This window comes from Pseudophryne corroboree, unplaced genomic scaffold (genome assembly GCF_028390025.1).
Source record: "Pseudophryne corroboree isolate aPseCor3 unplaced genomic scaffold, aPseCor3.hap2 scaffold_90, whole genome shotgun sequence".
In the NCBI taxonomy this organism is placed as follows: domain Eukaryota; kingdom Metazoa; phylum Chordata; class Amphibia; order Anura; family Myobatrachidae; genus Pseudophryne; species Pseudophryne corroboree.
This window is the reverse complement of record NW_026970479.1, coordinates 2170580-2191990: the sequence shown is the minus strand read 5'-3', so window position 1 is coordinate 2191990 and position 21411 is coordinate 2170580. Positions and strand designations below refer to the sequence as shown.

The following is a 21411-nucleotide window of genomic DNA, read 5'->3' as shown; positions in this document are numbered from 1 at the left end:
GCTCATTTGCATAGAAATGACAGTAAATGTTTGTTTCTTTTCAAACAGAACTTTCTTGACCATGCTACTTGCTTGAAAGATCTGGGAGCACATGGAATACAGTACAAACCATGCTTATAGCAAGGAGAAGCCAGGTGAGAAATCTGCTTTCTTTCAAGTTGGGCGCTCACTTTGATCTGAATGAGGACTGCTGGCACAGCATTTAGGCGACAGGTGGAATCTTGGTCATGCTCTGGTTTCTCTTCAGAACGAACAAATCTTTCGCCTTTTATTAAAGATTTCTGTGGAGAGGAGCAAAACTGAGTTTTATCTCAATTTTTGCATGCCCCATATTATTGGGGTTTCTTTTATCAGTTTAAAGACAGAACGAGTGTGCTTTCTTGTTAGCTTTAATGTAAGTTTATTTGCATAACAATGACTATAAATGTCTGTTTCTTTTCAAGCAGAACTTTCTTGACCATACTAATTGCTTGAAAGATCTGGGAGCACATGGAAAAGAGTACAAACCATGTTTATAGCAAGGGGAAGCCTGGTGAGAAATCTGCTTTCTTTCATTCAAATTGGGTGCTCACTTTGATCTGAATGAGAACTGCTGGCATGGCACTCAGGCGACAGGTGGAATCTTGGTCATGCTCTGGTTTCTCTTCAGAACTAACAAATATTTCGCCTTTTATTAAAGATTTCCGTGGAGAGGAGCAAAACTGAGTTTTATCTCAATTTTTGCATGCCCCATATTATTGGGGTTTCTTTTATCAGTTTAAAGACAGAACGAGTGTGCTTTCTTGTTAGCTTTAATGTAAGTTTATTTGCATAACAATGACAGTAAATGTTTGTTTCTTTTCAAACAGAACTTTCTTGACCATGCTACTTGCTTGAAAGATCTGGGAGCACATGGAAAACAGTACAAACCATGCAGTATCACAAGAGCCTTTATTTGATCTTTCATGAAGATAGAGCAGAATTGAGGACACGTCAACAATTTCTGCCGAAGGTGGTTCATCTTTCCACATGGTGCCTTTGGCCACTGACACCTTCGTTGAGTCAAAGTCTCTGGCTGTGGTCAGAACTTTGAAAATGTATGTCACCAGAACGGTTCAGATTAGGAAAACAGAGGCTCTGTTTGTCCTGTATGCTCCCATCAGGATTGGGTGTCCTGCTTCCATGTAGACCATTATGCGCTGGATCTGTGGTAAGATTCAGCATGCTCGTTCCACGGCAGGATTGCCGTTACTGAAGTAGGTGAAGACCCATTCTACTAGAAAGGTGGGTTCATCCTTGGCAGCTGGTCGGGGAGTCTCGGCATTGCAACTTTGCCGAGCAGCTATTTAGTAAACACTTTTGCTAAGTTTTACAAGTTTGATACCTTGGCTGATGATAACCTTAAGTTGGGTCATTCGGTGCTGCAGAGTCGTACGCACTCTCCCACCCGTTCAAGAGCTTTGGTATAACCCCATGGTTCTTAATGTGACCCCAGCATCCTCTAGGTCGTATGAGAAAATAGGATTTTAATACCTACCGGTAAATCCTTTTCTCTTAGTCTGTAGAGGATGCTGGGCACCCGTCCCAGTCCATACTGTGTCTGCAGTTATTACTTGTGGTTATACACATGTTGTGTTATGGTTCTGGTCAGCTTTTTGCTGCAATTGTTCATGCCGTTGGCTTGTGTTCTGTTGAATGCCACTTTCTGCGGCATGCTTAAGGTGTGAGCTGGTAAGATGCTCACCTTAGTTTAACAATAAATCCTTTCCTCGAAATGTCCGTCTCCCTGGGCACAGTTCCTATAACTGGAGTCTGGAGGAGGGGCATAGAGGGAGGAGCCAGTTCACACCCTTTGAAAGTCTTAAAGTGCCCATGTCTCTTGCGGATCCCGTCTATACCCCATGGTTCTTAATGTGACCCCAGCATCCTCTACGGACTAAGAGAAAAGAATGCCCTTGCGCACTATCCTGACTTCTCCTCCCGTCTGCTTACTTTGTGCCTTCCAACGCACAATGCGAACTACAGGTGGTGCTGCAGGGCCCACACCCTTTTACTTGCCTTACAGAACAGCTCTGGAGCTGTTACAGTGCCCAGCTGCTGCAAGAAATCAGCTTGAATGCTTCAGGGGATGGGGCATGGCCAACATGAGCCCCACACCAAAGGAGGGTGGGGGTGTTTAATGTGAACTAGGGGTCATCCAAGCACTGCAAAAGGCCGCCATGCCCTGCATGCCCCTTTTCTCTTTTCATATGCAGATGAGGGTTCCAGTCAACTTTGGCCCACTGCTTGGATAACATCACCGTATGCAAATCCGTCTGCTGCAGACCTTCCCCCAGGAATGCTTGTACTAGTTGTTGCATATGGTGCTTCAGTATTAGGCAGCCTTCCGCCCTCCCATGTTCATCTGAAAAGATGTGGTCTCCCTGCAGTTGTTGTCCCCAGACGAGAGTTCCCTTGTGCTTCCTCAGTTGAATCTCCTTAACTTGACGGGGGAGGGGCTGCCCGAGCAGCCACCCTCCCCAGCCCTATCCCAACTCATCCTTATTTTGCATATGAGATCTCTTGATCATGAAGATTGTTCTCACAGGGTGAGGTTCATCCATTATATTTTAAAATAGGAAGGTACAAATTACATATTTGAATTGCATCTATGTGCTGGATTCAAATGTCCCCCCCCCCCTTCCTTTCTCAATTGTGCCCGTCAGCAGCTATTCTAAGGTTGCTGCCAATGGGTGTGACACATTAATTTCTTCTGTGGGGTACACTGGACTCCACAAGGATTCACATTGGGGTGTAGAGTAGGATCTTGATCTGAGGCACCAACCGGCTCAAAGCTTTTGACTGTTCCCAAGAAGCTCAGTGCATTCTCCTCTATAACCCCGCTTCCATGAACAGGGAGCTCAGTTTGTAGTTGGTGCCTTCAGTAGCAGGCCACTTAACAGGGGCCTGCCTCAGGCAGCCTATTCTTAGCTATTAATTTTGACAAGAAAAGAAGAACTTGTTTTATGAGAATCTACAAGGGCTGCAGCAGGCTAGGTCTAATAGACATCTTTACTGCAGCTTCATCACTCCCAGCGGCGCTGTATACTCCCGTGCCCTGGTTGCTGGGTCACTGCAGCGGAGGCTCCGGTTTCATCCTAAGGTCAGTCACACACACACCACCCTTCCGGATCACGAGGCCGCTGATGAAGGGGAGCGAGGCCGTAGGGGGTGGGCCGTGTGCGCACTGCGGTGGATACTGATTACTGGGCAGCCGCTCCACTAGCCACCAGGTACAGTTAAGGAGCACAGGTCTGGGGGTTTTTCTCCTATATTAACCCAATTTTGTACTGCCCGCAGCGCATTGTGATAGGTAATAGGGCCTGATTCAGGTTGGATTGCAATCACAATAAGCGATCCAACTGCAAAAATTGCTAAGAGCATACGCATGTGCCTGCATTTTCTGCGGCACCCCGCAGAGAATGTGATCGCCTCTGCCTGTCAATCGGGGCGGGGAAGGGGGGGAGAGGTGGGTCAGCAACACTCCATTTCCAAGTCAGAGATGGAGCGGTGCGGGGGCAAGGCTTCAAAATGGGGTCTGCAACAGAGGAGACACAGGAGGCATGGTCACAGCGGCTGTATGACATCACATTCAGCCGCTGTGATCACAAAAATGGTGGCGGCTTCCTGCGCGCACATACAGTCTGCCCCAGCAGGAGCCTACACCATTTTTTATGATCACGCTGAACTGCAGTGCGACTGCAATTACAGCATGGTCAAGAAGGGAGGCGTCATGCTGGGTGGCCATGCCCTGTCACTGTGCAGGAGCCAGCACCGCTCACACACTAGTCCCCGGGTGCAGCCCCCAACCCCCGGGACACCCGGAGCAACAAAATGTAGATTCAGGCCACCAGGCCACGCCCCTACCTATGAAACCATGCCTCCTTTTTACCATTGCGCTGCTTATCTGCGCGCACTGCATTACAATCTCCCTCGCCACCTCTCTGGGTGTCACCAGTGATAGTGACACCTCTGCCATGCTTGTAGCAGCTGGTCCTAAGATCTACGCCTCAAACCCTGAGTGTTTGCCCTTGTGACTTGTTGATCATCATAGCGAAGCATATGCTTACAGAAAACTGCAGGGGCTTAGATTGAAAATAAAAAAATTGATGGGTATAAGGTAGAGAGGAGCGGGTTCGGTTCTCCGAGAACCGAATTCCCCACAAACTCCACGTGGTTTACACTGGTCCAAGGCAGGCTCGGTTGTTCCCGCCTGACTCGGAAAACCTGAACAAGGGAAAATGTCATCATCCCGCTGTCGGATTCTCGCGAGATTCGGATTCCATATAAAGAGCTGCGCGTTGCTGCCATTTTTACTCGTGCATTGAAGAGAGAGCGGAGAGGACGTGGCTATGTTCTCTCAGTGGAAATCTCAATATCAGTGCTCAGTATCAGTGGTTACTTATTGCTGCTCAGTAATACTAGTAGTGTGTCTCTCCTGCTCAGTGTCAGTTCTCAGTAGTATCCTCATCAGTGCTCAGTATCACTGCTCATTGTCTTGTGCTGCATTGTGGTGCTCAGCATACTACAGTACATTACTAATAGTCCAGTGCTGCATCTTGCTGCTCAGTGTCAGTTCTAGTATCCTCATCAGTGCTCACTATCACTGCTCATTACATTGTGGTGTTCTGTATACTACAGTAACATAGTAATATAGTAACATAGTTTTTGAGGTTGAATAGAGGCAAATTGCCCATCGTGTTCAACCTGTTTTAAGTTGTGATGATTCTACATACTTGCTGAATAATGTTTTATGACTAGTTAGCTACTATAACTCATGTTACCCCCGGATTAACCATGTTGATATTTTAAGTATTATAACCTTGGATAGCTTTTTCATTCAGAAATGTATCCATTCCTTTTTTAAATCCAATTACAGAGTCCGCCATTACCACCTTCCCTGGCAGGGAATTCCACATCCTGATTGCCCTAACAGTGAAGAATCCTTTCCTCCATTGCGTTCTGAACTTTCCTCCAGTCGCAGCGAGTGACCACGTGTTCTTTTAATAAATAATTCCTCTGATAACTCTTTGTTATGTATCTTTACATATTTGAAGATATTAATAATATCTCCTCTTAGGCACCTCTTTTCTAGTGTATAAATATTCAGCCTAGTAAGTCTTTCCTTATAGTCAAGTACTTTTAGGCCTTTAATCAATTTAGTCTTCAGGATCTCTTACACTTCCATGAGCAGCAGAGTAGTGCAATGGAAGCATGCTGGGCCCATACCCCAGAGGTCGATTGATCGAAACTATCCTCTGCTATGTGCATTTTTTTTTTTATAATTAAAGTAATCAAAAACTGGGATTGATATTTTGGCTCTTTTATTTTTACTTAAAGTACAATAACTTTTATCATTTTAATTTGTTTTAATAGTATATTGACAGCATTGTTTTCTTTAAAAAATCCACTTAATTTTCTTTACCCTATTACTGAAATGGTAATTGACAAAAACAAACTACATTGTCACCAGAAGAGCAATGCAAAATGTACAAGTGATATATGAAAATCATCTTCCATCTTGAATTTCAATGATGCATTGGGACAACAATTTGTGAGAAACATCTTCACCCATAAAGAAAGATTTTCTTAATTCCTTACCTGTGTGCTGATTAGATATCACCTTGTTTTCACATTAAACAGACTTCCCCATGAGGAAGCAGCAATGATGCAGTGACGTTTCCTGGTGTCAACCTGTATTATTTCAGTAGACATTGAAATGAGGATGCATCTTTGATGCCTTTCCAATGAAGCAAGTTTAATTCAGTAATAGGTGAAAAACCATTCCTACAAAGGTGTTAATCAGAGACTTGGCTTTGTGGACACTTTTCAGAGAGCAAATTTGTTAGCATAAACATAAAATCAGAAAATGAAGAGCTGTTTAATCACTCAATTGTACTTTTCTGCCAGCATAATTTTTTTTCTCTGCAACCCACTGCTAAATTGTGCTTCCTAGCTGTTTTTTTATAAAATCACTTAATCAAATCTAACTCTGATTACATCAGAGAAGGCCAGGTACCCTACACCATAAGGGGGGTTTTTGAAATTTTGACTTGTCTACTTAAAGATCACCAAAATCTGATTACAAGGTCAATTACATCCCTGGGTGGGATTGAACCACCAACCTTTTGGTTAATAGCCAAACATGCTAACCGATTGCGCCACAGAGACACCTTGCAAAAGTCAATACTGACAAAGGCTAATAAGCATTCATCTAGAACGTTTCCTAGAAAAACTTTAAAAAGTCAATAATCTGGAGAATTTTTGTAAGAAACACATTGGTACTTTCCCATGATGAGTGAGTGCTTCAGGATTTCTTGCACTTACATGGGCTATTAACCAAAAGGTTGGTGGTTCAATCCCGCCCAGGGATGTAATTGACCTTGTCAACAGATTTTGGTGATCTTTAAGAAGACAAGTCAAAATTTCATACCCCCTCTTATGGTGTAGGGTACCTGGCCTTCTCTGACGTAATCAGAGTTAGATTTAATTAAGTGATTTTATAAAAAACAGCTAGGAAGCACAATTTAGCAGTGGGTTGCAGAGAAAAAAATAACATTTTAAACCTACCGGTAATTTTTTTTTCTCGTAGTCCGTAGAGGATGATGGGGACTCCGTAAGGACCATGGGGGATAGACGGGCTCCGCAGCAGACATGGGCACTTTAAAAAAGACTTTTGATCTGGGTGTGCACTGGCTCCTCCCTCTATGCCCCTCCTCCATACCTCAGTTAGAGAAACTGTGCCCAGAGGAGACGGACAGTACGAGGAAAGGATTTTTGTTAATCCAAGGTCAAGATTCATACCAGCCACACCAATCACACCGTATAACTTGTGATATACTACCCAGTTAACAGTATGAAAACAACATAGCATCAGTCCAAGACCGATGAAAACTAACATATAACCCTTATGTAAGCAATAACTATATACAAGTCTTGCAGAAGTAGACCGCACTTGGGACGGGCACCCAGCATCCTCTACGGACTACGAGAAAAAGATTTACCGGTAGGTTTAAAATCTTATTTTCTCTTACGTCCTAGAGGATGCTGGGGACTCCGTAAGGACCATGGGGATTATACCAAAGCTCCCAAACGGGCAGGAGAGTGCGGATGACTCTGCAGCACTGATTGAGCAAACAGGAGGTCCTCCTCGGCCAGGGTATCAAACTTATAGAACTTTGCAAAGGTGTTTGAACCAACTTTGACCCACTGCATGGATGACATCACCATATGCAAATCCATCTGCGGCAGGCCTTCCCCCAGGAATGCTTGAACTAGTTGTTGCATTTGGTTTGTTGTTTGGGGGTGCTTCAGTATTAGGCAGCCTTCTGCCCTCCCATGTTCATCTGAAAATATGTGTTCTCCCTGCAGTTGTTGTCCCCAGATGAGAGTTCCCTTGTGCTGCCTCAGTTGAATCTCCTTTACTTGACAGAGATGTGCCTGAGCAGCGGCCCTCCCCAGCCCTATCCCAAATCATACTTATTTTGCATAGGAGATACCATGGTCATGAAGATTGTTCTCCCAGGGTTAGGTTCATTCATTGCATTCTGGGTATGCTGACCCCTGTGATTTCCCCAAATGTGGGAAACTCAACTGCATTATTTGTGGTAGTGGGGGACTGTGTTTGTGCTTTCCTCTGGTCAGCTCTGGTAAAAGTCAGATTTCTTTGTCTCAGATCTTCCTCTAGCCTTGTTCTTCTTTCGAGAGTTCCCTTGTGCTGCCTCAGTTGGATCTCCTTCACTTGACAGGGGGGTGCCCGAGCAGCGACCCTCCCCAGCTCTAGCCCAACTCCTACTTACCTGCCAGGTGAGATACTATGATCATGAAGATGCTTCTCCCAGGGCAAGGCTCACCCATTGCACTCTGGGTGTGCTGCCCCTGCGATTTCCCCAAATGTGGGAAACTTGACTGCATAATTTGTGTTTCCCCTGGTCGGCTCTCATATAATTCAGATCTCTTTGTCTCAGGTCTCTCTCCAGCCTAGTTTGCTGTCTGTTTCCACTTCTTTTTTCTTGAGCCCCTCCCTTCTATACCCTTGTGCACTATCCTGACTTCTCCCGTCTGCTTACTTTGTGCCTTCCAACGCACAATGCAAACTACAGGTAGTGCTGCAGGGCCCACACCCTTTTACTTGCTTTACAGAGCAGCTCTGGAGCTGTTACAGTGCCCAGCTGCTGCAAGAAATCAGCTTGAATGCTTCAGGGGCTGGGGCATAGCCAACATGAGCCCCACACCGAAGGAGGGTGGGGGTGTTTAATGCGAACTAGGGGTCATCCAAGCGCCGCAAAAGGCCGCCATGCCCTGCACACCCCTTTATTCTTTTCATATGCAGACGAGGGTTGAAGCCAACTTTGACCCACTGCTTGGATGACATCACCATATTCAAATCCATCTGCTGCAGGCCTTCCCCCAGGAATGCTTGCACTAGTTGTTGCATTTGGTTTGTTATTTGGGGGTGCTTCAGTATTAGGCAGCCTTCTGCCCTCCCATGTTCATCTGAAAATATGTGTTCTCCCTGCAGTTGTTGTCCCCAGATGAGAGTTCCCTTGTGCTGCCTCAGTTGAATCTCCTTTACTTGACAGAGATGTGCCTGAGCAGCGGCCCTCCCCAGCCCTATCCCAAATCATACTTATTTTGCATAGGAGATACCATGGTCATGAAGATTGTTCTCCCAGGGTTAGGTTCATTCATTGCATTCTGGGTATGCTGACCCCTGTGATTTCCCCAAATGTGGGAAACTCAACTGCATTATTTGTGGTAGTGGGGGACTGTGTTTGTGCTTTCCTCTGGTCAGCTCTGGTAAAAGTCAGATTTCTTTGTCTCAGATCTTCCTCTAGCCTTGTTCTTCTTTCGAGAGTTCCCTTGTGCTGCCTCAGTTGGATCTCCTTCACTTGACAGGGGGGTGCCCGAGCAGCGACCCTCCCCAGCTCTAGCCCAACTCCTACTTACCTGCCAGGTGAGATACTATGATCATGAAGATGCTTCTCCCAGGGCAAGGCTCACCCATTGCACTCTGGGTGTGCTGCCCCTGCGATTTCCCCAAATGTGGGAAACTTGACTGCATAATTTGTGTTTCCCCTGGTCGGCTCTCATATAATTCAGATCTCTTTGTCTCAGGTCTCTCTCCAGCCTAGTTTGCTGTCTGTTTCCACTTCTTTTTTCTTGAGCCCCTCCCTTCTATACCCTTGTGCACTATCCTGACTTCTCCCGTCTGCTTACTTTGTGCCTTCCAACGCACAATGCAAACTACAGGTAGTGCTGCAGGGCCCACACCCTTTTACTTGCTTTACAGAGCAGCTCTGGAGCTGTTACAGTGCCCAGCTGCTGCAAGAAATCAGCTTAAATGCTTCAGGGGCTGGGGCATAGCCAACATGAGCCCCACACCGAAGGAGGGTAGAGGTGTTTAATGCGAACTAGGGGTCATCCAAGCGCCGCAAAAGGGCGCCATGCCCTGCACACCCCTTTTTTCTTTTCATATGCAGACGAGGGTTGAAGCCAACTTTGACCCACTGCTTGGATGACATCACCATATGCAAATCCATCTGCTGCAGGCCTTCCCCCAGGAATGCTTGTACTAGTAGTTGCATTTGGTTTGTTGTTTGGGGGTGCTTCAGTTTTAGGCAGCCTTCTGCCCTCCCATGTTCATCTGAAAATATGTGTTCTCCCTGCAGTTGTTGTCCCCAGATGAGAGTTCCCTTGTGCTGCCTCAGTTGAATCTCCTTTACTTGACAGAGATGTGCCTGAGCAGCGGCCCTCCCCAGCCCTATCCCAAATCATACTTATTTTGCATAGGATATACCATGGTCATGAAGATTGTTCTCCCAGGGTTAGGTTCATTCATTGCATTCTGGGTATGCTGACCCCTGTGATTTCCCCAAATGTGGGAAACTCAACTGCATTATTTGTGGTAGTGGGGGACTGTGTTTGTGCTTTCCTCTGGTCAGCTCTGGTAAAAGTCAGATTTCTTTGTCTCAGATCTTCCTCTAGCCTTGTTCTTCTTTCGAGAGTTCCCTTGTGCTGCCTCAGTTGGATCTCCTTCACTTGACAGGGGGGTGCCCGAGCAGCGACCCTCCCCAGCTCTAGCCCAACTCCTACTTACCTGCCAGGTGAGATACTATGATCATGAAGATGCTTCTCCCAGGGCAAGGCTCACCCATTGCACTCTGGGTGTGCTGCCCCTGCGATTTCCCCAAATGTGGGAAACTTGACTGCATAATTTGTGTTTCCCCTGGTCGGCTCTCATATAATTCAGATCTCTTTGTCTCAGGTCTCTCTCCAGCCTAGTTTGCTGTCTGTTTCCACTTCTTTTTTCTTGAGCCCCTCCCTTCTATACCCTTGTGCACTATCCTGACTTCTCCCGTCTGCTTACTTTGTGCCTTCCAACGCACAATGCAAACTACAGGTAGTGCTGCAGGGCCCACACCCTTTTACTTGCTTTACAGAGCAGCTCTGGAGCTGTTACAGTGCCCAGCTGCTGCAAGAAATCAGCTTGAATGCTTCAGGGGCTGGGGCATAGCCAACATGAGCCCCACACCGAAGGAGGGTGGAGGTGTTTAATGCGAACTAGGGGTCATCCAAGCACCGCAAAAGGCTGCCATGCCCTGCACGCCCCTTTTCTCTTTTCATAAGCAGATGAGGGTTGAAGCCAACTTTGACCCACTGCTTGGATGACATCACCATATTCAAATCCATCTGCTGCAGGCCTTCCCCCAGGAATGCTTGCACTAGTTGTTGCATTTGGTTTGTTGTTTGGGGGTGCTTCAGTATTAGGCAGCCTTCTGCCCTCCCATGTTCATCTGAAAATATGTGTTCTCCCTGCAGTTGTTGTCCCCAGATGAGAGTTCCCTTGTGCTGCCTCAGTTGAATCTCCTTTACTTGACAGAGATGTGCCTGAGCAGCGGCCCTCCCCAGCCCTATCCCAAATCATACTTATTTTGCATAGGAGATACCATGGTCATGAAGATTGTTCTCCCAGGGTGAGGTTCATTCATTGCATTCTGGGTATGCTGACCCCTGTGATTTCCCCAAATGTGGGAAACTCGACTGCATTATTTGTGGTAGTGGGGGACTGTGTTTGTGCTTTCCTCTGGTCAGCTCTGGTAAAAGTCAGATTTCTTTGTCTCAGATCTTCCTCTAGCCTTGTTCTTCTTTCGAGAGTTCCCTTGTGCTGCCTCAGTTGGATCTCCTTCACTTGACAGGGGGTGCCCAAGCAGCAATCCTCCACAGCTCTAGCCCAACTCCTACTTACCTGCCAGGTGAGATACTATGATCTTCACTGTTAGGGCAATCAGGATGTGGAATTCCCTGCCAGGGAAGGTGGTAATGGTGGACTCTGTAATTGGATTTAAAAAAGGAATGGATACATTTCTGAATGAAAAAGCTATCCAAGGTTATAATACTTAAAATATCAACATGGTTAATCCAGGGGGAACATGAGTTGTAGTAGTTAACTAGTCATAAAACATTGTGAAGGCAGGGGAGAAGAGCAAGCGCCATATGGTGTAGTATTTTGAATAAATTGGAGTGATAGATAGGTATATACGAAGTAAGTACCGGATAGATTCTTGAGATTAGGCCTGTCTGTCTCACTAAATTCTTTGTGGCTGTTCCCCACCTAGGAGACAAAAGATCATCGCCATATGGTGTAGTAACCTCAGATATATCTTGGGGTACCCTCCCCTCTATTTCATGCGTACCAAAAGGAAAATTCAATATAGCATATAGGATATATTTATATCCAGGTAGATCAAGTCGGTCCAATATGATGTAATGGCTGAATCAGTCGACTGTTGCTGCCTTATATAGTATTATCAATAAAAAATTTTAATCCACAAAATAATAATACAAATTCAGATAAAAAATAAATAAAACAAATCAGAAAATCTTAGCTGATTGGTGTAGGCAGTAGTTAGGTCAGTCTCAACGCGTTTCGCCTCCAGGGCTTCCTCAGGAGAATACATCATATCAAAAGATACACATATTTATAGTGCTTTCAGTTTCATTTTGGCCAGCACTTCCGGTTCGCGTCATTTCCGGAACCGGAAGTGCTCGGTCCGACTTACATACTAAATGCATATGTGGCTTGATATTTAACATTAGATTGCATTGGTGGTGCAGTGTTAATATAAATTTTAGATCAGTCTGTATAAGTAGCGCAAGACGGACATAGAGTCCGTTTGCTCCGTGAAACCGGAAGTGACGCGGCTCGTCCCGGCCACTGCCGCGTCACTTCCGGTTTAGGTTAGAACCGGAAGTGCTGGCCAAAACGAAACTGAAAGCACTATAAATATGTGTATCTTTTGATATGATGTATTCTCCTGAGGAAGCCCTGGAGGCGAAACGCGTTGAGACTGACCTAACTACTGCCTACACCAATCAGCTAAGATTTTCTGATTTGTTTTATTTATTTTTTATCTGAATTTGTATTATTATTTTGTGGATTAAAATTTTTTATTGATAATACTATATAAGGCAGCAACAGTCGACTGATTCAGCCATTACATCATATTGGACCGACTTGATCTACCTGGATATAAATATATCCTATATGCTATATTGAATTTTCCTTTTGGTGCGCATGAAATAGAGGGGAGGGTACCCCAAGATATATCTGAGGTTACTACACCATATGGCGATGATCTTTTGTCTCCTAGGTGGGGAACAGCCACAAAGAATTTAGTGAGACAGACAGGCCTAATCTCAAGAATCTATCCGGTACTTACTTCGTATATACCTATCTATCACTCCAATTTATTCAAAATACTACACCATATGGCGCTTGTTCTTCTCCCCTGCCTTCACAGAATTTCATGACTGAACATACCCAAGTCATATTCTGAAGAACTGAGCAGCCACCAAAGAAGTTTGGAGAGGTGTTTTCTGACGGAGCATCCACAACTGACTGAATCCAAACAGTAGAACCTGTTTGACGACCCTTTGCTTTAAAGGAATATTTGGACGCGAGACTAAGCGCACTGACCTTAAAAAAACTCCCAGTCATAAAACATTATTCAGCAAGTATGTAGAATCATCACAACTTAAAACAGGTTGAACACGATGGGCAATTTGCCTCTTTTCAACCTCAAAAACTATATTACTATATGTTACTATATTACTATGTTACTGTAGTATACAGAACACCACAATGTAATGAGCAGTGATAGTGAGCACTGATGAGGATACTAGAACTGACACTGAGCAGCAAGATGCAGCACTGGACTATTAGTAATGTACTGTAGTATGCTGAGCACCACAATGCAGCACAAGACAATGAGCAGTGATACTGAGCACTGATGAGGATACTACTGAGAACTGACACTGAGCAGGAGAGACACACTACTAGTATTACTGAGCAGCAATAAGTAACCACTGATAATGAGCACTGATATTGAGATTTCCACTGAGAGAACATAGCCACGTCCTCTCCGCTCTCTCTTCAATGCACGAGTAAAAATGGCGGCAACGCGCAGCTCTTTATATGAAATCCGAATCTCGCGAGAATCCGACAGCGGGATGATGACATTTTCCCTTGTTCAGGTTTTCCGAGTCAGGCGGGAACAACCGAGCCTGCCTCGGACCAGTGTAAACCACGTGGAGTTCGTGGGGAATTCGGTTCTCGGAGAACCGAACCCGCTCCTCTCTACCTTATACCCATAATTTTTTTTATTTTCAATCTAAGCCCCTGCAGTTTTCTGTAAGCATCTGCTTCGCTATGATGATCAACAAGTCACAAGGGCAAACACTCAGGGCTTGAGGCGTAGATCTTAGGACCAGCTGCTACAAGCATGGCAGAGGTGTCACTATCACTGGTGACACCCAGAGAGGTGGCGAAGGAGATTGTAATGCAGTGCGCGCAGATAAGCAGCGCAATGGTAAAAAGGAGGCATGGTTTCATAGGTAGGGGCGTGGCCTGGTGGCCTGAATCTACATTTTGTTGCTCCGGGTGTCCCGGGGGTTGGGGGCTGCACCCGGGGACTAGTGTGTGAGCGGTGCTGGCTCCTGCACAGTGACAGGACATGGCCACCCAGCATGACGCCTCCCTTCTTGACCATGCTGTAATTGCAGTCGCACTGCAGTTCAGCGTGATCATAAAAAATGGTGTAGCCTTCTGCTGGTGCAGACTGTATGTGCGCGCAGGAAGCCGCCACCATTTTTGTGATCACAGCGGCTGAATGTGATGTCATACAGCCGCTGTGACCACGCCCCCTGTGTCTCCTCCGTTGCAGACCCCATTTTGAAGCCTTGCCCCCGCACCGCTCCATCCCTGACTTGGAAATGGAGTTTTGCTGACCCCCCTCTCCCCCCCTGCCCCGATTGACAGGCAGAGGCGATCGCATTCTCTGCGGGGTGCCGCAGAAAATGCAGGCACTTGCGTATGCTCTTAGCAATTTTTGCAGTTGGATCGCTTATTGTGATTGCAATCCAACCTGAATCAGGCCCTATTACCTATCGCAATGCGCTGCGGGCAGTACAAAATTGGTTTAATATGGGAGAAAAACCCCCAGACCTATGCTCCTTAACTGTACCTGGTGGCTTGTGGAGCGGCTGCCCAGTAATCAGTGTCCACGCCAGTGCGCACACGGTCCACCCCCTACGGCCACGCTCCCCTTCATCAGCGGCCTCGTGATCCGGAAGGGCGGTGTGTGTGTGACTGACCTTAGGAAGAAACCGGAGCCTCCGCTGCAGTGACCCAGCAACCAGGGCACGGGAGTATACAGCGCCGCTGGGAGTGATGAAGCTGCAGTAAAGATGTCTATTAGACCTAGCCTGCTGCAGCCCTTGTAGATTCTCATAAAAAAAGTTCTTATTTTCTTGTCAAAATTAATAGCTAAGAATAGGCTGCCTGAGGCAGGCCCCTGTTAAGTGGCCTGCTACTGAAGGCACCAACTACAAACTGAGCTCCCTGTTCATGGAAGCGGGGTTATAGAGGAGAATGCGCTGAGCATCTTGGGAACAGTCAAAAGCTTTGAGCCGGTTGGTGCCTCAGATCAAGATCCTACTCTACACCCCAATGTGAATCCTTGTGGAGTCCAGTGTACCCCACAGAAGAAATTAATGTGTCACACCCATTGGCAGCAACCTTAGAATAGCTGCTGATGGGCACAATTGAGAAAGGAAGGGGGAGGAACATTTGAATCCAGCACATAGATGCAATTCAAATATGTAATTTGAACCTTCCTATTTTAAAATATAATGGATGAACCTCACCCTGTGAGAACAATCTTCATGATATAGAGATCTCATATGCAAAATAAGCATGAGTTGGGATAGGGCTGGGGAGGGTGGCTGCTCGGGCAAGCCCCTCCCCCGTCAAGTTAAGGAGATTCAACTGAGGAAGCACAAGGGAACTCTCGTCTGGGGACAACAACTGCAGGGAGACCACATCTTTTCAGATGAACATGGGAGGGCGGAAGGCTGCCTAATACTGAAGCACCATCAAATATCAAACCATATGCAATAACTAGTACAAGCATTCCTGGGGGAAGGTCTGCAGGAGACGAATTTGCATACGGTGATGTCATCCAAGCAGTGGGCCAAAGTTGGCTGGAACCCTCATCTGCATATGAAAAGAGAAAAGGGTTATGCAGGGCATGGCGGCCTTTTGCGGCGCTTGGATGACCCCTAGTTCGCATTAAACACCTCCACCCTCCTTCGGTGTGGGGCTCATGTTGGCTATGCCCCAGCCCCTGAAGCATTCAAGCTGATTTCTTGCAGCAGCTGGGCACTGTAACAGCTCCAGAGCTGCTCTGTAAGGCAAATAAAAGGGTGTGGGCCCTGCAGCACTACCTGTAGTTCGCATTGTGCGTTGGAAGGCACAAAGTAAGCAGACGGGAGAAGTCAGGATAGTGCGCAAGGGCATAGAAGGGAGCGGCTCAAGAAAAGAGAAGTGGAAACAGACAGCAAACTAGGCTGGAGAGAGACCTGAGACAAAGAGATCTGAATTATACGAGAGCCGACCAGGGGAAACACAAATTATGCAGTCAAGTTTCCCACATTTGGGGAAATCGCAGGGGCAGCACACCCAGAGTGCAATGGGTGAGCCTTGCCCTGGGAGAAGCACCTTCAAGATCATAGTATCTCACCTGGCAGGTAAGTAGGAGTTGGGCTAGAGCTGGGGAGGGTCGCTGCTCGGGCACCCCCCTGTCAAGTGAAGGAGATCCAACTGAGGCAGCACAATGGAACTCTCGAAAGAAGAACAAGGATAGAGGAAGATCTGAGACAAAGAAATCTGACTTTTACCAGAGCTGACCAGCGGAAAACACAAACACAGTCCCCCACTACCACAAATAATGCAGGCGAGTTTCCCACATTTGGGGAAATCACAGGGGTCAGCATACCCAGAATGCAATGAATGAAACTCACCCTGGGTGAACAATTTTCATGACCATGGTGTCTCCTATGCAAAATAAGTATGATTTGGGATAGGGCTGGGGAGGGCCGCTGCTCAGGCACATCTCTGTCAAGTAAAGGAGATTCAACTGAGGCAGCACAAGGGAACTCTCATCTGGGGACAACAACTGCAGGGAGAACACATATTTTCAGATGAACATGGGAGGGCAGAAGGCTGCCTAATACTGAAGCACCCCCAAACAACAAACCAAATGCAACAACTAGTGCAAGCATTCCAGGGGGAAGGTCTGCAGCAGATGGATTTGCATATGGTGATGTTATCCAAGCAGTGGGTCAAAGTTGGCTTCAACCCTCATCTGCTTATGAAAAGAGAAAAGGGGCGTGCAGGGCATGGCAGCCTTTTGCGGTGCTTGGATGACCCCTAGATCGCATTAAACACCCCCACCCTCCTTTGGTGTGGGGCTCATGTTGGCCATGCCCCATCCCATGAAGCATTCAAGCTGATTTCTTGCAGCAGCTGGGCATTGTAACAGCTCCAGAGCTGCTCTGTAAGGCAAGTAAAAGGGTGTGGGCCCTGCAGCACTACCTGTAGTTTGCATTGTGCATTGGAAGGCACAAAGTAAGCAGACGGGAGGAGAAGTCAGGATAGTGCACAAGGGTATAGAAGGGAGGGGCTCAAGAAAAAAAGAAGTGGAAACAGACAGCAAACTAGGCTGGAGAGAGACCTGAGACAAAGAGATCTGAATTATACGAGAGCCGACCAGAGGAAACACAAATTATGCAGTCAAGTGTCCCACATTTGGGGAAATCGTAGGAGCAGCACACCCAGAGTGCAATGGGTGAGCCTTGCCCTGGGAGAAGCACCGTCCTGATTATAGTATCTCACCTGGGTGTGCTGCCCCTGCGATTTCCCCAAATGTGGGAAACTTGACTGCATAATTTGTGTTTCCCCTGGTCGGCTCTCATATAATTCAGATCTCTTTGTCTCAGGTCTCTCTCCAGCCTAGTTTGCTGTCTGTTTCCACTTCTTTTTTCTTGAGCCCCTCCCTTCTATACCCTTGTGGACTATCCTGACTTCTCCTCCTGTCTGCTTACTTTGTGCCTTCCAATGCACAATGCAAACTACAGGTAGTGCTGCAGGGCCCACACCCTTTTAGTTGCCTTACAGAGCAGCTCTGGAGCTGTTACAGTGCCAAGCTGCTGCAAGAAATCAGCTTGAATGCTTCAGGGGCTGGGGCATGGCCAACATGAGCCCCACACCAAAGGAGGGTGGGGGTGTTTAATGCGAACTAAGGGTCATCCAAGCGCTGCAAAAGGCCGCCATGCCCTGCATACCCCTTTTCTCTTTTCATATGCAGATGAGGGTTCCAGCCAACTTTGGCCCACTGCTTGGATGACATCACTGTATGCAAATCCGTCTTCTGCAGACCTTCCCCCAGGAATGCTTGTACTAGTTGTTGCATTTGGTTTGTTGTTTGGGGGTGCTTCAGTATTAGGCAGCCTTCTGCCCTCCCATGTTCATCTGAAAATATGTGTTCTCACTGCAGTTGTTGTCCCCAGATGGGAGTTCCCTTGTGCTGCCTCAGTTGAATCTCCTTTACTCTAAAACTTTTAAAACTTAGCAAAAGTGTTTACTAAATAGCTGCTCGGCAAAGTTGCAATGCCGAGACTCCCCGACCAGCTGCCCAGGATGAACCCACCTTTCTAGTAGAATGGGTCTTCACCTAATTCAGTAACGGCAATCCTGCCGTGGAATGAGCATGCTGAATCTTACCACAGATCCAGCGCATAATGGTCTACATGGACGCAGGACACCCAATCCTGTTGGGAGCATACAGGACAAACAGAGCCTCTGTTTTCCTAATCTGAACCGTTCTGGTGACATAAATTTTCAAAGTTCTGACCACAGCCAGAGACTTTGACTCAACGAAGGTGTCAGTGGCCAAAGGCACCATGTGGAAAGATGAACCACCTTCGGCAGAAATTGTTGACGTGTCCTCAATTCTGCTCTATCTTCATGAAAGATCAAATAAAGGCTCTTGTGATACTGCATGGTTTGTACTGTTTTCCATGTGCTCCCAGATCTTTCAAAAAAGAAGCATGGTCAAGAAAGTTCTGTTTGAAAAGAAACAACATTTACTGTCATTGTTATAGAATTTGGGAGAAAAAACAAGAAGAAATCTGCACTGTTGACGCACTGGACAGAATGAATGAATCATAAAATATAACCTTTATTAAGTATGTATTAAAATTGGATAAATATTAATATTATTATCCCAAACTGCAGTGAAACATAAAGGTTAAAATCACAGAACTAACATACATGTGCATAAGAAGAATAAAGAGATGTGAAAAAAAGGTTTAAAAAGCGTGTCCGTGTGTGATTATTTTTGAAGGCACAACCCTGGCGGGGTTGTTTATATAGATATATATGTTGCTAATAATCACTTTCTAGCGTAATGTTATTAAATAGCTGTTAGTATCTATGTCGTCAGGTACCACTGGGTCGTATCCTATATACTCCTGTGGGAAACTTGACTGCATAATTTGTGTTTCCCCTGGTCGGCTCTCGTATAATTCAGATCTCTTTGTCTCAGGTCTCTCTCCAGCCTAGTTTGCTGTCTGTTTCCACTTCTCTTTTCTTGAGCCGCTGCCTTCTATGCCCTTGTGCACTCTCCTGACTTCTCCTGTCTGCTTACTTTGTGCCTTCCAACGCACAATGCAAACTACAGGTAGTGCTGCAGGGCCCACACCCTTTTACTTGCCTTACAGAGCAGCTCTGGAGCTGTTACAGTGCCCAGCTGCAGCAAGAAATCAGCTTGAATGCTTCAGGTGCTGGGGCATAGCCAACAAGAGCCCCACACCGACGGAGGGTGGAGGTGTTTAATGCAAACTAGGGGTCAGCCAAGCGCCGCAAAAGGCCGCCATGCCCTGCATGCCCCTTTTCTCTTTTCATATGCAGACGAGGGTTGAAGCCAACTTTGACCCACTGCTTGGATGACATCACCATATGCAAATCCATCTGCGGCAGGCCTTCCCCCAGGAATGCTTGCACTAGTTGTTGCATTTGGTTTGTTGTTTGGGGGTGCTTCAGTATTAGGCAGCCTTCTGCCCTCCCATGTTCATCTGAAAATATGTGTTCTCCCTGCAGTTGTTGTCCCCAGATGAGAGTTCCCTTGTGCTGCCTCAGTTGAATCTCCTTTACTTGACAGAGATGTGCCTGAGCAGCGGCCCTCCCCAGCCCTATCCCAAATCATACTTATTTTGCATAGGAGATACCATGGTCATGAAGATTGTTCTCCCAGGGTTAGGTTCATTCATTGCATTCTGGGTAGCTGACCTCTGTGATTTCCCCAAATGTGGGAAACTCAACTGCATTATTTGTGGTAGTGGGGGACTGTGTTTGTGCTTTCCTCTGGTCAGCTCTGGTAAAAGTCAGATTTCTTTGTCTCAGATCTTCCTCTAGCCTTGTTCTTCTTTCAAGAGTTCCCTTGTGCTGCCTCAGTTGGATCTCCTTCACTTGACAGGGGGGTGCCCGAGCAGCGACCCTCCCCAGCTCTAGCCCAACTCCTACTTACCTGCCAGGTGAGATACTATGATCATGAAGTTGCTTCTCCCAGGGCAAGGCTCACCCATTGCACTCTGGGTGTGCTGCCCCTGCGATTTCCCCAAATGTGGGAAACTTGACTGCATAATTTGTGTTTTCCCTAGTCGGCTCTCATATAATTCAGATCTCTTTGTCTCAGGTCTCTCTCCAGCCTAATTTGCTGTCTGTTTCCACTTCTTTTTTCTTGAGCCCCTCCCTTCTACACCCTTGTGCACTATCCTGACTTCTCCTCCTGTCTGCTTACTTTGTGCCTTCCGATGCACAATGCAAACTACAGGTAGTGCTGCAGGGCCCACACCCTTTTACTTACCTTACAGAGCAGCTCTGGAGCTGTTACAGTGCCAAGCTGCTGAAAGAAATCAGCTTGAATGCTTCAGGGGCTGGGGCATGGCCAACATGAGCCCCACACCGAAGGAGGGTGGGGGTGTTTAATGCGAACTAAGGGTCATCCAAGCGCCGCAAAAGGCCGCCATGCCCTGCATACCCCTTTTCTCTTTTCATATGCAGATGAGGGTTCCAGCCAACTTTGGCCCACTGCTTGGATGACATCACTGTATGCAAATCCGTCTTCTGCAGACCTTCCCCCAGGAATGCTTGTACTAGTTGTTGCATTTGGTTTGTTGTTTGGGGGTGCTTCAGTATTAGGCAGCCTTCTGCCCTCCCATGTTCATCTGAAAATATGTGTTCTCCCGGCAGTTGTTGTCCCCAGATGAGAGTTCCTTTGTGCTGCCTCAGTTGAATCTCCTTTACTTGACAGAGATGTGCCTGAGCAGCGGCCCTCCCCAGCCAATTCCCAAATCATACTTATTTTGCATAGGAGATACCATGGTCATAAAGATTGTTCTCCCAGGGTGAGGTTCATTCATTGCATTCTGGGTATGCTGACCCCTGTGATTTCCCCAAATGTGGGAAACTCAACTGCATTATTTGTGGTAGTGGGGGACTGTGTTTGTGTTTTCCTCTGGTCAGCTCTGGTAAAAGTCAGATTTCTTTGTCTCAGATCTTCCTCTAGCCTTGTTCTTCTTTCGAGAGTTCCATTGTGCTGCCTCAGTTTGATCTCCTTCACTTGACAGGGGGGTACCCAAGCAGCGACCCTCCCCAGCTCTAGCCCAACTCCTACATACCTGCCAGGTGAGATACTATGATCATGAAGGTGCTTCTCCCAGGGCAAGGCTCACCCATTGCACTCTGGGTGTGCTGCTCCTGCGATTTCCCCAAATGTGGGAAACTTGACTGCATAATTTGTGTTTCCCCTGGTCGGCTCTCGTATAATTCAGATCTCTTTGTCTCAGGTCTCTCTCCAGCCTAGTTTGCTGTCTGTTTCCACTTCTCTTTTCTTGAGCCGCTGCCTTCTATGCCCTTGTGCACTCTCCTGACTTCTCCTGTCTGCTTACTTTGTGCCTTCCAACGCACAATGCAAACTACAGGTAGTGCTG

General features: G+C 46.7%; 13 non-coding genes and 4 pseudogenes across 13 annotated transcripts; 13 read left to right on the top strand and 4 right to left on the bottom strand.

Moving 5' to 3' along the window:
* The first annotated feature begins 227 nt into the window (after positions 1 to 227).
* Positions 228 to 343, top strand: LOC135044755 (U5 spliceosomal RNA). The gene has a single exon (XR_010237295.1). It is a non-coding gene; the product is annotated as a U5 spliceosomal RNA (small nuclear RNA).
* A 286-nt stretch (positions 344 to 629) lies between these two features.
* On the top strand, positions 630 to 745 carry LOC135044796 (U5 spliceosomal RNA). Its single transcript, XR_010237335.1, has one exon. It is a non-coding gene; the product is annotated as a U5 spliceosomal RNA (small nuclear RNA).
* Positions 746 to 6115: 5370 nt separating this feature from the next.
* On the bottom strand, positions 6116 to 6189 carry TRNAN-AUU (transfer RNA asparagine (anticodon AUU)). The gene has a single exon. It is a non-coding gene; the product is annotated as a tRNA-Asn (tRNA).
* A 1304-nt stretch (positions 6190 to 7493) lies between these two features.
* Positions 7494 to 7657, top strand: LOC135044554 (U1 spliceosomal RNA). The gene has a single exon (XR_010237123.1). It is a non-coding gene; the product is annotated as a U1 spliceosomal RNA (small nuclear RNA).
* Positions 7658 to 7809: 152 nt separating this feature from the next.
* On the top strand, positions 7810 to 7951 carry LOC135045277 (U1 spliceosomal RNA; annotated as a pseudogene).
* A 692-nt stretch (positions 7952 to 8643) lies between these two features.
* Positions 8644 to 8807, top strand: LOC135044543 (U1 spliceosomal RNA). The gene has a single exon (XR_010237114.1). It is a non-coding gene; the product is annotated as a U1 spliceosomal RNA (small nuclear RNA).
* Positions 8808 to 8959: 152 nt separating this feature from the next.
* Positions 8960 to 9101, top strand: LOC135045276 (U1 spliceosomal RNA; annotated as a pseudogene).
* Positions 9102 to 9793: 692 nt separating this feature from the next.
* On the top strand, positions 9794 to 9957 carry LOC135044928 (U1 spliceosomal RNA). The gene has a single exon (XR_010237464.1). It is a non-coding gene; the product is annotated as a U1 spliceosomal RNA (small nuclear RNA).
* Positions 9958 to 10109: 152 nt separating this feature from the next.
* On the top strand, positions 10110 to 10251 carry LOC135045275 (U1 spliceosomal RNA; annotated as a pseudogene).
* A 692-nt stretch (positions 10252 to 10943) lies between these two features.
* On the top strand, positions 10944 to 11107 carry LOC135044368 (U1 spliceosomal RNA). Its single transcript, XR_010236973.1, has one exon. It is a non-coding gene; the product is annotated as a U1 spliceosomal RNA (small nuclear RNA).
* Positions 11108 to 15952: 4845 nt separating this feature from the next.
* LOC135044374 (U1 spliceosomal RNA) lies at positions 15953 to 16115 on the bottom strand. The gene has a single exon (XR_010236978.1). It is a non-coding gene; the product is annotated as a U1 spliceosomal RNA (small nuclear RNA).
* Positions 16116 to 16267: 152 nt separating this feature from the next.
* On the bottom strand, positions 16268 to 16431 carry LOC135045139 (U1 spliceosomal RNA). Its single transcript, XR_010237672.1, has one exon. It is a non-coding gene; the product is annotated as a U1 spliceosomal RNA (small nuclear RNA).
* A 675-nt stretch (positions 16432 to 17106) lies between these two features.
* LOC135044607 (U1 spliceosomal RNA) lies at positions 17107 to 17262 on the bottom strand. Its single transcript, XR_010237149.1, has one exon. It is a non-coding gene; the product is annotated as a U1 spliceosomal RNA (small nuclear RNA).
* A 2361-nt stretch (positions 17263 to 19623) lies between these two features.
* LOC135044978 (U1 spliceosomal RNA) lies at positions 19624 to 19786 on the top strand. Its single transcript, XR_010237514.1, has one exon. It is a non-coding gene; the product is annotated as a U1 spliceosomal RNA (small nuclear RNA).
* A 152-nt stretch (positions 19787 to 19938) lies between these two features.
* On the top strand, positions 19939 to 20084 carry LOC135044430 (U1 spliceosomal RNA; annotated as a pseudogene).
* Positions 20085 to 20775: 691 nt separating this feature from the next.
* On the top strand, positions 20776 to 20939 carry LOC135044858 (U1 spliceosomal RNA). Its single transcript, XR_010237394.1, has one exon. It is a non-coding gene; the product is annotated as a U1 spliceosomal RNA (small nuclear RNA).
* Positions 20940 to 21091: 152 nt separating this feature from the next.
* On the top strand, positions 21092 to 21254 carry LOC135044385 (U1 spliceosomal RNA). Its single transcript, XR_010236990.1, has one exon. It is a non-coding gene; the product is annotated as a U1 spliceosomal RNA (small nuclear RNA).
* The last annotated feature ends 157 nt before the right edge of the window (positions 21255 to 21411 follow it).